Source organism: Pan troglodytes, chromosome 9, assembly GCF_028858775.2.
Source record: "Pan troglodytes isolate AG18354 chromosome 9, NHGRI_mPanTro3-v2.0_pri, whole genome shotgun sequence".
NCBI classification, from domain to species: domain Eukaryota; kingdom Metazoa; phylum Chordata; class Mammalia; order Primates; family Hominidae; genus Pan; species Pan troglodytes.
This window is the reverse complement of record NC_072407.2, coordinates 25,150,509-25,163,763: the sequence shown is the minus strand read 5'-3', so window position 1 is coordinate 25,163,763 and position 13,255 is coordinate 25,150,509. Positions and strand designations below refer to the sequence as shown.

General features: G+C 37.3%; 1 protein-coding gene across 2 annotated transcripts in view; it reads right to left on the bottom strand.

The window, feature by feature from the left end:
• Window positions 1-13,255, bottom strand: part of NELL1 (neural EGFL like 1) — a 910,206-nt gene that overhangs the window by 454,073 nt on the left and 442,878 nt on the right. The gene's annotated exons all lie outside the window — the stretch shown is intronic.

The window sequence follows — 13,255 nt, the reverse complement described above, 5'->3', positions numbered from 1 at the left end:
AATCCTCTTCCTCAGCTTCCTGAGTAGCTGGGACTACAGGCCCATGTCATAATTCCTGGCTAATTACACCTGGCTAATTTTTTAAATTTTTTTCTTTTGTAGAGACAGATTGCTGCTATGTTGACCAGGCTGGTTTTGAACGCCTAGCCTCAATGATTTTCCCACTTAGGCCACCCAAAGTGCTGAGATTACGGGTGTGAGCCACCATATATAGCCTATTTTCTTTTTATTCTTCTAAATTTCTTAATGTTACTATAGTATTAATATACTATTTTTATAACTAGAAAAACCCTTTTTATAATTGTATTAAACTTGCTATTTTCTTTACCTGTCTCTCTGAGTGCTGCGAATTCCCTCTAAGGAAATTTCCTGAGTGCCAAAGACTCCATCCTGGTGTCCAACCTAGACCAGTCTTCTCTTGAAAACAATTTGTCCTATGACCACCCTTAAGCAATAACTAGATGCCAGCCAGCAGAACTGATAAATGCCGAAAAGTGTTTGCAGTTTAATGGGCTTCCCTTCTCAGGGAACAAAGTTAAATTTTTAAAGGGAGCTAACAGAGCACATTCCAAAGCTCTGTTCTACAGCAAATCACAGACTAATGACTCTAGGAAGGTGATATTTCTCTTGAATTAAAGGAATGTATTCCTTAGTAGTTATAAACTCTGTTTTGAAGTCCACTTTACACTACATCATCTCCTTCTTAACTCATGAGCCTAAAGCATCTGATTCTAGGCTCATCTTCCCAGTCAACACTGTCTACACAGCCTGGACTTCTCAAGGCAAGTGGCTTTCCAAATGTATCTTAAGGTGCCCTGTTATCCTTTTAAGTGCTTTAAGAGCTACTTAGTAAGGTGAGGGAGAAAAAGGAAATATGGTGAACAGGTCTTAGGGCTTCAATATTGAGTACCACCTAGGACTCAGTCATTGGGTTGGGCTTTCTTTCACACGATCAAACCTTAAAACCCAATCGTCTTTCTTGGTGTTATAAACTGAGGCATGGAGCACTTAAAGAATCTGCCCAAGACTCCAAAGCTTGTAAGAGGCAGAGCTGTGGGTTAAATATGGATTCACTTGGTCACAAGCCCAAGCTATTTCTTTCTTTCTAACAATGGCTATTGCTTGCTGAACACATCGCATTAGCATTTTATTTATTTATTTATTTATTTATTTATTTATTTATTTATTATCTCAATAGGTTTTTGGACAACAGTAGGTGCTTGCTTACGTGAATAGGTTCTTCAGTGGTGATTTCTGAGATTTTGGTCTGAATGCACCCGATCTTGTCTGCATTCGCATTTTAAAGACATTTTCAAAAGAGCTCTGATGGAGGTTATATTTGAGCTTCTGGAGTTACACAGCCTGCTATCCTATCCTATCTTTGAGCCTATGGAGTTACAATGTCGACTTTCCTATCTCTGCCTCACCACCATCTAGCCTACAGCTGTAGACAAGTTCCTCAACCTCCCACACCTTAACATAGATTCCTCATGTGTAGAGGTAGTAATGGCTAACAGTTATTGAGCGTTTACTCTATGCTGAGCTCTCTTCCAAGCACTTTACAAATATTCTCTCATTCACTCCTTGTAAGATTCTAGAAAGAAGATGTGCCCATTTCTCTGAAGATGATTTGAGTTGGTGCTATGAATAAATACCCTACTTGGGGCAGAAACCCAGGCCTGGCTGATTCAGAGCCCTGTGTTCTTTCCATTTCTACACAGGTAACCTCCAGTTCACACTGTAGATCAATAAAAATGGAGATGGATCTATTTCTCAAGCAACAGGCACAATTACTTCTCAATGCACTCCCACCTAACATCAAATTCAAACCCTTTCAGACACCCGTGGAAGGATAGAAAACATTTCCTCTCTACCAGTTAGTAATAAATGTCCTTTCTCCCAGTACCAATGCTCTTTCCCATAGCATTTAATGCCTGTAACTCACAATTTAGAACTCAGTTATATGCCTGATAAAATTATTCTACTTAAATGTAAATTTTATGTCTCCCAAAGAGATCATAATCTCCTAGAGGTCAGAAACCACATCTTACAGAATCATAGAATTAGAAAAGTAATAGTTTGTAAAATAATCCTTTTTTTTTAAGAAGCTGAACTCTCTTCAAAAGAAAGATTATTTAGAATCCAAGTTATTCTGACTGAAAACCATTGAGCTAGTTAAACCTTAATCTTTCAAAGTCCAAGAAAAATGTTGACATGATAACTTTCAGTGAGCTGGTGGTAGGGGGAAGACTGGAATGTATGTTCCCTGATTCTCATTCAGTGGTTGCTTTCCTGTGGAAATACTGGGTCTTTTCAGGCTCCCCTTAGTATCTCTCTTTGTCTTGGCCCTGATCCAGAAAAATCTGGACCAACTGCCTTGTTTCTGAAAACCCTTCATAGAAAGCTTATGAGAGATAGTGTGGTAGGACTCCACTATCAGATCAGCTTCCAGGAAGAACACAGCATCTGAAATGTCTGAATGTTTTTATTCCCCCAAAACTCATGTTAAAATCCTAACCCCTAGGGTGATGGTATTAGGAAGTGGGGCCTTGGGAGTGATTAGGTTATTAGTGCCCTTATAAGGAGACCCCAGGAACATTTCTCACCCCTTTCATCATGTGAGCACACAGTAAGAAAACATCATCTGGCCAGGCACAGTGGCTCACCCCTGTAATCCCAGCATTTTGGGAGGCTGAGGCAGGCAGATCACCTGAGGTTGGGAGTTCAAGACCAACCTGACCAATATGGAGAAACCCTGTCTGTACTAAAAATACAAAATTATCTGGGTGTGGTGGTGCATGCCTGTAATCCCAGCTACTTGGGAGGCTGAGGCAGGAGAATCGCTTGAACCCGGAAGGTGGAGGTTGCAGTGAGCCGAGATCGCACCATTGCACTCTAGCCTGGGCATCAAGAGCGAAATCTGTCTCAAAAAAAAAAAAAAAAAATCATCTGTGAGGAACAGGCCCTCACCAGACACCTAATCTGCAGGCACCTTGATCTTGAAATTCTTAGCTTCCAGAACTGTGAGAAAGAAATTCCTATTGTTTATAAGCTACCCAGTGTCAGGTATTTCATTACAGCCGCCTGAATTAAGACAGCACCATAATTGCAAGTGGCCTTCAGTTGCCATATTGGCCATGCAGATTCTCCAGGAACATGAAGCAAAGCCATTGCTTTTAATCACTTTAGTTCAGAACTATAATCTATGTCACAAAACATGAAAGACATTATCCCTACCAGGTCATAAATATATATTTTTTTAATTTACTGAGGTAACATTTAGGAGACTTTGGGGGGAAAAAAACTCAATGTCACCTTTGTCTAGCATTTTCTGCTTTCTAATATTTTAATAATACTTTTCTCATAATAATATGTATATAGGTTCATTGTCTTATATTTCTTTCTACAGAAAATTTAGAAAATATATAGAGTACAAAGAAAAAGTATCATGTTTAACCATTCACTCAGAGATACCCTCTGTTCTCTGTTTATTTGGGAAGGAGCGTGAGGATATTTCCTGTCTGTGTTTCTATGTGTCTGTGCTTGCATGTGTATGTGCATATGTATTCATACATATTTTTTATTATTTGAAGTGAAAAATAAAATACACACTTGCTTAAATCATGTTAGATGATGAGACTTTTCCATTGACACATAATATTCTTTTAAACATTATTTTAATATGCATTATTTTCCACTATATGGATTTATTGTCATTTATTTAATCGAATTTCCATGAGTTTATATTTACGCTGCTTCCAGTTTTTTTCTTACAAATAATAAATGGAATAAATGGCCACAGTGAAAGTCTTCTTACATAAATAATTGTGACTGATTGTTTTCTAAGGATAAGTTACTATAAATAAACATTTCTAGGCCTTTGGCTATAAACCGTCAAGTTAGCCTCAAGAAAGGTTGTATCAATTTACATTCTCATCAGTGATATATGAAAGTGCTGAATTCCTGAACCTTCTCCAGAAAAGAGTGATTGACATATATGTCTATCTATATATGTGTATCCATGTATCTACACACAGATAGTCACACACATAAATTTAGTATAACTGCTATCTAATTTTCATTTTAATTTGCATTTCTTTTTATTAATCCTAAGCTTGAAACATGTTTTCAAAGCTGTTAATATACTCTAACAATTGTGGATCTACACATACATGGAAACGCACACACACACACACACACACACACGCAGGCACACACATCTTCCTTGACAAAGAAACCCACATTTTGTTTAGATGTAAGTTATCCGAGTACTACAAAAGAAGCTGAGATCTGCCCAAGCCTCAGGGGATAAATCTTGATTCTATTTATCTTTCTAAGGTATATTTTATGAATAGGTAGGTCAAACTATTTTTGTTAATGAGACATGACAATAAATCTGTTGAGGTTTGTAATAAAGTTACTCTTATTTTTAAAAAGGGACTGTGAAAAGGGAAATCTCTTTTCCCTTCTGACTCTGGGACATGGTTAAGTCAGGATTTGATGCTTGGAGTAACTTCACCGTTTTGAGATCTTGAGGGGAGCTAGATCAAGTTCCAAAACTATCATACTGAAAATAACCAAGTAAAAAGTTAGAAAGAATCTGTTTCACTGAGGATTTCATGGAGCAGCTGAATTAACTATTTCTGAAAAACCTGTCCGCACAGTCATGGTTTTATGTGAGAATTTGTCATTTAAGCCAGTTGAGTCATTTGATGTTATTCTGTTTTTTTTTTTATTCTTTCAGCTAAACTTACTCAAACTGATATACGTACGCTGTGTCACTTTATCCTTTAACAACTCTGTGAGAATGTACAGTGAATACTGATGAAGAAGCAGAGAATTTAAATAGCTTTCTGATTCACAGAGTAAATAAGTGACATAATCAAAGCTTGCAACCAGTAGAATTTATACACTAGACTTTAACCATGAGAATTTATAGCTTTCATTTTGGCCAAAGAATAGTTGGTATATATTCTCAATTATCTTAGCAAAAGAAAACAAAATCTTAAGACACTTCACTATACTTCTAAAAAGTACAGAAATAACAATAGACAGATAGATTAAATAGATAGATAGATAGATATGCATGTACCATGTCTTTAAGATAGAAATAAAGAATATAAGATAAAACACTGGTTGTTAAAGAGAAATGTCCATTCATTGTATGACCTGAATGTGGATAGAGTGGAGCTGCAAGACCAGCCTCAACAATTTTGTAAGCGCTAAAGCATCCTTAATGAAACTCCTTTATGAGAAAGCCTTATTGTGATTCTGAATGCACAAATCTAACAATAGAGTGTACAGAAATATTAACAAGGCTTTTATGATGAATTTGGGTCAAGGGCAACACAGTACTTAATAGGTTTGTTCACAAACACCCTAGGGGCAAGCTCCATCATTGATCCTGGTTGTTCTGCAACAGCCAAAGTGGTTCAGGTCCTTTATAACACATGTAGGAATAAAAAGGAACTCCCACTTAAACCCAACAAAACAATCAAACACTAGACATGTCTTTCAGACTTATTTTCATCATGCAATTTCAAGGTAAATGAGCTTTGATAGTCTCCCTAAGATATATGTGCTGGATTTAACAAACCCTAACATTATTTTAACACTACTATCACTAAATGAAATAAATATGTGGTCTTTGGCTTTTCCAGTACTACATATGGAAAACTAAAATTGGTCTGGAAAAACAAACTTTCGATGAATTTTTATACTATAATCCCTCTTTAGAGGGACCTCTTAATTTTTTTCTGTTTCGTTCTTTTATTGACTTCATTTTTTGTATATGTGACAGGTAGAGAAGTCCAGTCACAAAAGTGTTTGTGTAAGTGATGAAAGTTTCTATAATTTCTTCAATTCAACTTGAATGGTTGTGAGCTCCTATTCTTCTGAGACAGTGGGGTCACTGAAATGTCTCAGTCATTTTAAGTGTTCCCCACTTCCATCAGGCTCTATCATGGCTCTAGAGGACCCCCAATAACCAAGGCATTGGCACAGAAGAAGCTGCCTAATCCTCAGCCCATGGAACACAAAGTCACCATAGATATGCTCCATTTGTCTTTAGGGCGCTTTCAGGCAATGCAGCAGCAATGTCACAGTTAAAGATTCAACATCTTCCCATGAGGCCCCATCTATAGAGATACCTCACAGTTATTGTCTATCCAGCATCTTATACATCTCGGAGTGCAGCTTTGGAAGCAGGACCCCTCCTCCAGGAACCATCCAAGTCCCTGCTTCATGACTTCCTGAACTCCACATTTCTCACCACCAGTTCTAGGGAATCTTTTTTCTCATCTACAAAATACAGTGGGCAATTCATCTCCCTTCCCATTTCCCTCTGATATTCTCTCCATACTCCAACCCTCTCTGTTCTTCTGTTCTATGCTAAAGCAGTGGCTCTTGACCTTGACTGGACATTAGAATTACTTTTAAACAAGCCCACCAAAGCTGGGTCCCAACCCCAGAACAGCCAAAAATCAAAATCTCTGGGGATAGATCCCAGATTCCAGGTGATTCAACCCTGAGGTGAGAATTGAGAATCTCTGCCATAAAGAATTAGGATTTTGGAATCCTGCTTTTGGTACAGTAGCATTCCTCCTCTGAGGGCGTAGGGAAGGAGGGTAACAGTGCCAATTATCTATTTATATGAAAGGAAGAAAACAAGAGAGAAATTCCAGCCATACAAATGAAAACAACAGATAAATAACTATCATCAGACCTTCTAGGTTGGTTTTGAAATATGCAAAAGTAGTAGCACATGCTTTATTTTGACTTTTCTTGTTCAATATATCAATAAATAGTTTCTGGTTATCTTTAACAAGCAAAAAGTAGCTTTGCATTCTATAAAGCATTTCATAGAGCATATTTTTACTAAAGTAAAATAGTCTAGAGGCCTGTGACCTGTTTCATTCTTATAAATGTACCACCTCTTCTGAGACTGAAAGCCAAGCAATTGTCCTGTAACTTGTCCCTTAATGTTGCCACACAGCCAACGGTAAACAAGGACAAGCATTCTGACACAAGTACATGGTATGGGCCTGAAAGATAATGATGATCAGTGGAAAATTTACCATTTTGCGCAATCAGGTTGCGGACTGTTCTGTTTTAGTTCCATTTCATGTGGCTCTCCTAAATGAGAAAATATCAGATATCTCATATTTGAAAATATTCTCTATTTCATCAATATAATTAACCAAAATTATAATAAAATTTCATCAAAAATATTTGTATAGTTCATCATGGGAGTAAAGCATATTCCAGAGACCTAGCCTGACATTTCTAACAACTAACTATTACTTTTAAGGCATTTAAACTGTTGTCTAACTTCTTTTCATTATAGGGTACTTAATTCAAACCATTAAATTAATAGGCTATTATATCTAAGTCTTTAAGTTTTCTCTATTTCAAACATAAACTTCCTTTAAGGTTTCTTCCATGCCAATATCAAGAAAATAAAAATCCTTTTAGCAAGGTAATAGAGATCACATGGGATATTTGTTATCTCACTTGTTCCCTTTATTTCTTACCTTCATGGGAAGCTTTTGGCATAAAAATGAATGCCTACCCATTACTGTGAAGTATCTGTCTTATCGCTGCAAGCTTTTGTTGTAAATCACAAATATCCTCCATTAAAACTGCCTGCGTATCTAATGATAATGTCTTATCAAACAGCCAGAAACACGGGGAGTTTAGTTGGGGATAAATGAAAGTCAGAGGCCAATAAATCAAGCTGGTTGACTATTCCAAAAACCAAAAGCATACGGGGGAGAGAAGAAAAACCCCTCCTCCCTGTAACACCTCCATTTCAGGGACCTCTTCCAGTTTCAAAATTCATAAAAGAGCAAGAGCAACTAAGGGATCTCTTACAAGAAACAACACAATTTCAATCCACACGAAAATTCCAAGGCTAAAAACTCCCCCAAGGGTCAAAGGCCAAATGTTTTAGATTTCACCCTTTCAAAGGCCAAGGGAGACTTCCCTACAAAAAAGTACAGAGCTCCATATGTAACACATACTCATGTCAGGGAAACCCCAGTCCCCAGGGAGGTAATGATTAAGTTACAGCACACTTTTAAGCTCTAGATAATTATTCTCAATGTCGAACTCTTGGAGCTTTATTATCCCATATATATAATCCTTTTTTTTTTTTTCAATTTTTAGCAAGAAAAATGTTGGGTAAGAGCTAAAGTTTCCTGTTCTGTGTAATGCATTGCCTTTCTCCTCCATCATGCTTAGCATCCACTGTCTCAGGTGTAGTCTTCTGAAAGGACCATGGCTGTCAGCACAGAATTGGGAAAGACTAGTTTGGTTTTCCTTCTTTAAAACTTGTCAAGTAGTAATAACTACCACAGGGTGAAACATCCAATACTGAACTAAACTACTAAGATTTCAAAGAGGGATGATTTGGCAAGCAATATTTTTGATGGTGAATGAACATTTGAGTTTTCTCATTTGAAGATATTGCCTAATTAACAAACCATGAACCCCTTGGCACAGACATTATTTTTTAATAATCTTGGTGACTATCTTTTATAACACTTGTGACAGACACTAACTGAATATTTCATACATAGTAAAATAATTAATTAATCAATCATCCAATAAATCAATGAATCACCAAAGCTGATATATCTTCTTTAACTTTAGGCTTCCTATTTTTGGTTGAATAGAATTTTTCAGTATGACTACTGACTTCTAAAAACTGAGTAGCAAAGCTAAATGACATAAAACAGCAAAAGAAAGGAAAAAAATATGACCTTGACATGGTTATAAAACCAACTGAACAGTGTCAGCAGGTACTGATTGATTTGAGAAGAGACTAGAATGGTCTTTGGAAATAAGGAATGTCAATAATGGAAATGCTATATCAGGATCCGGAGTCAAATAAAGGAATGCCTTTAGGCCTGTCAATTTCTCCCAACAAATTATCATCTGGCAATGAAACATTTGAAAAGACATTTTATAGTGGCAGATATCTATCATACACCTCATCTGTTACACAGGCAAATGACCACTAAGGGAAGGAAGTCTTCTTTGCCTATAAAAAGTGGCAGAGGTTATGGGTGGGGACATAATATATCTTGGAGAGTACAGAGCACATTTGGTCTAACAAGCTTATTTTCAGGACACAAAATAAATGTCAGCATTCCAAAGACTCAAGCTTACTATGAAAGTGTCTAATGAAGGTCCTTGAATCTGGCCTAGAGGCTCTCCTCCTGTCTCCTGTCTCCCATCCATATTCCCCATTGTAAATCCCTAACATAGTATAGTCATTGCATGCTAGCATGCCGCAGTCAATTCCCACAGCCCCCCATTGCTTTCAGAAAACATTTCAAACACTTCATCTTGGCAATCAAGGGCCATTTTTCATTGTATTTTGCTTGCATTTCTATCATAGCACTTAATACAATGTGCCTAATATTGTAATTAATTTTTGAGAATACCTACATAGCTTATGAACTGCTGTTGAAAAAAGGTTATCCTAATCAATAGCTACTCATGTCAAAATAAACCATATTTGTTGGCAATCTGTTAGTATCACTCACTATATAGGCATGGGTACCATTTGCCAAATGTTTCTGGTTCTCTACCATTCCAGGCATGAGTTAGGACAGTATTTTCTCATCCCTTTGTGGATGGATGGAACTAGTGATTAGTTCTAGTCAATGAGTTATAAGTAGATGTGATTTGTGTCACTTCCTGGTCAGAACATTTAATGGCTGATGGAGGGCCTCCAGGATCTCTTTTCCCTGTCTTGGTGATTGGAAATGTTCACTATAGTGACCATTCCAACAGCTTGCATCCCAAAGAGAATATGGTATGCAGAACGCCTCTGTTGATCAGAGATAGACAAATAGCATAAGCAAAAAATAAAATTTATCTTAAGTCACTTATATTTAGAACATCCAATAGAATGTTCTGAACATCCTACAGAATATCCTATCCTTACTGATAAAAGTGCTATGATAAATAATTTCACATATATTAGTTGACGTTCACTATAACCTGTGGGTATGACAGATGTGAACAATATTTTATAAATGAGGTTTTCAAAAGTGAAAAATTTGCCCAAAGTCAAGTAGCTTTATGCATTATTTCATTCAACAAATGTTTATTGAGCACTGCTTTGTGCCAGGTAATGTTCTAAGTAGTCAAGGTATAGTAGAGAACAAAAGGAAAAAGGCCCCTGCTCTCAAGAGTTTACATTCTAGTGGAAAGAGACAGATAAAAGAATCATTTATAAATAAGAAAATTCCAGATAATAATATGTATTACTCAGAGAACTAAAATCAGGTGGTATGACAGAAAACAACAGAGTGGCTATTTATATTGATCATGGAAAGCCTCTCTGAGGCTTAGGCTAAGAGGTAAATGAGAAAAGAGCTCAATACACAAATATCAAGAGGAAAAAGACTTCCATAAAAGGGCAATAGCTCATGCAAAGGTCTTAACAAACAGAAACAAGCTTGTTGCATGGAGAAAAAGACAAAGGTCAGCGTGGCCATGTCATAATGGACAAGGAAAGAAACGGTAAAAGACAGAAGGGAAAGAAGGAAAACTACATAGGGTTATATATTGAAATAAGAAACAGGGATTTGATTTTCCACGTAATGAGACACTAGATCAAAGTTTTAAGTAGAGTTGTATGATTTCTCTTTTTTAAAAAATTGCTCTGTCTGCTATGTGAAGAATGGGTTATGATGGAACAAGACTGGAACAGAAAGTCCAATGTGATGGCCATGGCTGAAGTCCACTAAGATGGTAATAGGTGATATAGACAGAAGTGGACAGACTTAGGACAAGACGTAAAGGGTAGCATCAACAAGACAGATGCATGGATTGAAATTGGAGGGGTGATCAAGGGTAACCCCTGGGGAGAGGAAGGAGTTATCTCTAAATTTTTGGCTAGAAAAATTGGGTAAATGGTGCTTTTGCTGGAATGGGAGAAGTTGGGAGAGAAGGAGGTTTGTAGAAGTGGAAAGAAATCAAGTTCTGTCTTATCCATGTTAAGCATGAAATTCCTACTAAGCATCTATGTGTACATGTCAAGTTGAATATATAATTCAGAAGTTCCGAAAAAAGATTGGAACGGGAGAGATACATTTAGGAGTTGTTGACATAAAGATACTATTAAAGCTCTAAGATTGATGAAGGCATCTAAAAAGAACCTATAGGTAAACAGGGGAAGGGGAACAGGATAGAACCGGAGGGTACTCTAACCTTTCAGAAGTCAGCAGCACAAGAATAACTGGGGACATTGGGCAAGAGTGACAAGTGACAAAGAAAGAAAACCAGGAAATAGGATGGCACAAAAGCCAAGAAAACATGTGCTTTAAAGAGCAAGGTGTGGTCAGCCCTACTAAATGCTGCTGAGATAAGAACACTGGCTTTAGCAAAACAGAGTTCATAAATGGCCTTGATAAATGTATCCTCTGCAGAATGGTGAGTATGGAAGTCTGACTGGAGAGAGGTGAGGAGCATATGTGAGCTGAATAAATGTAAGGTGAGGACAATAACCACAGGCAAATTAAGAAGTTTTGTTGTGAGGAAAAGCAGAAAAAATAGGGAAGCAGGTTGAAAGAAATCTGGGATCAAAGGAAGGCTTTTTAAAGAAAAAAAAACCTCACCTATTTTGTGACCTATGAAAATCCACAGTCCTCATCAAGATTTCTGAAATTCCTGAGAGGAGGCAGTGATGATAATGATGTGTGTGTATATTAGTAAGTGTATGTTGGTGGGGGCAGCAGAAAGAACTGTAACAATGGTTACTTGACAATGGTTACCTCTGTGGTCCCCACATCCTAAATGCACTGGTATCCTTTCTGTTGTCCACCATGTTAACTTACATTCTAATAGGGGAGGGAGGGCGGTTCTCATGAGGCATTCAGGGTGGGAAGACTTCATTGAAGATTTGAGGGTAATAAGGAAAACTCACATAGCATACTGTATGGCAAAACAATAAAAAAACTCACATAAAATATTTCTTCTCTTAAAAACCCTTTCAGCTATCCTACTATTGGGTGGTTTTCACCAGCCCTCTGTCCTCCACAGCACCCAGCCTTCTGTTCTCTGACTGGTTCCTCTCCCCTCCTTTCTTTCTCTCTTTTGTTCTGTCTTTTGTGTTCCCTCTTAGGCACACACACAACAAAACAAAAAAGTGTGTGTGTGTGTGTGTGTTTGATGTAGACTTTTCCTGCAGAGCTATTTACTCTTTTCTGTGTAGGGGGGAGAAGGGTACTTGGGTGCCCACTGATACCCACACTGTTACCTTTTATTCCAAACAACATAGTTCCCTTTCTAAAAGTAGCTGTGGAGCCAGTTCTTAAGATAACACATTTTCCATCTTGTTCCATATATAAACCACCAGACAGAGCGCCTATCCTATTAAGGCATTCGACAAGCGCCAGCTCTTGCCTTCCTTTCTCAGTGAGGAAATCCGAGCAAAGTCAAGCGTTCTGATAGAATTTCAACAAGGTCTTCCACACAGCAGGGCCTTAATTAATGTTTATTAAGTTGCATAATATGGTGCTCTTGGGCTAGGAGGATATTCACTTGCTTCTTCTAATCTTAGGGTTAAAAGACGTTAAGAGCCACATTTACTATTAAGAACAGAGTGATAGGCCCTGTAACTTTACAGCTTTTTAGAAAGTGTTTGTTTATTGGTCCGAAAAAGTTTTGATCCTTTAAAACACTGAAATCCTAGCACACTATGTTTATGCAGTCTCTCTCTTCTTTTCCTAAGAGTATTAATTATAATATGTAAAAGACAGATAAGTGAGATGTGACTTTATGTGGTCCTCAGAAACCTGCGTCAATCTGAACTCTCCAGCCCTTCACCCAAAGAATGGTAACTTATAAATAGACATCACTGGCAAAGAAATTTGGACATACTAACATGTGCCCTTAACTTTTGCAACTTTTTGCACTTCTGAAAAGGTCATTCAGAAAAAAAAAGTACATTAAAAAATAGCAGTATTATATTCTGAGTAAAGAATCCACTTTTTATATACCAACGTGATTGGAACAAAGAGAAAGATGCAGACATCAGGAAAAGTTACAACATGATTGAAATCTTGGGTTCAAGGGACCCTTTTCTTATAACTTACAGATTTAGTATTTAAACACATTTGGTCCAAGAGAAGAAAAACTTGGAATCTTCTACCACCCTTATCCAATTTACTGTTCATGTCTGTATGTACATGATTGAAAATATATTGGAAAGCCAAACCAAATGCCCCATAAAACCAGC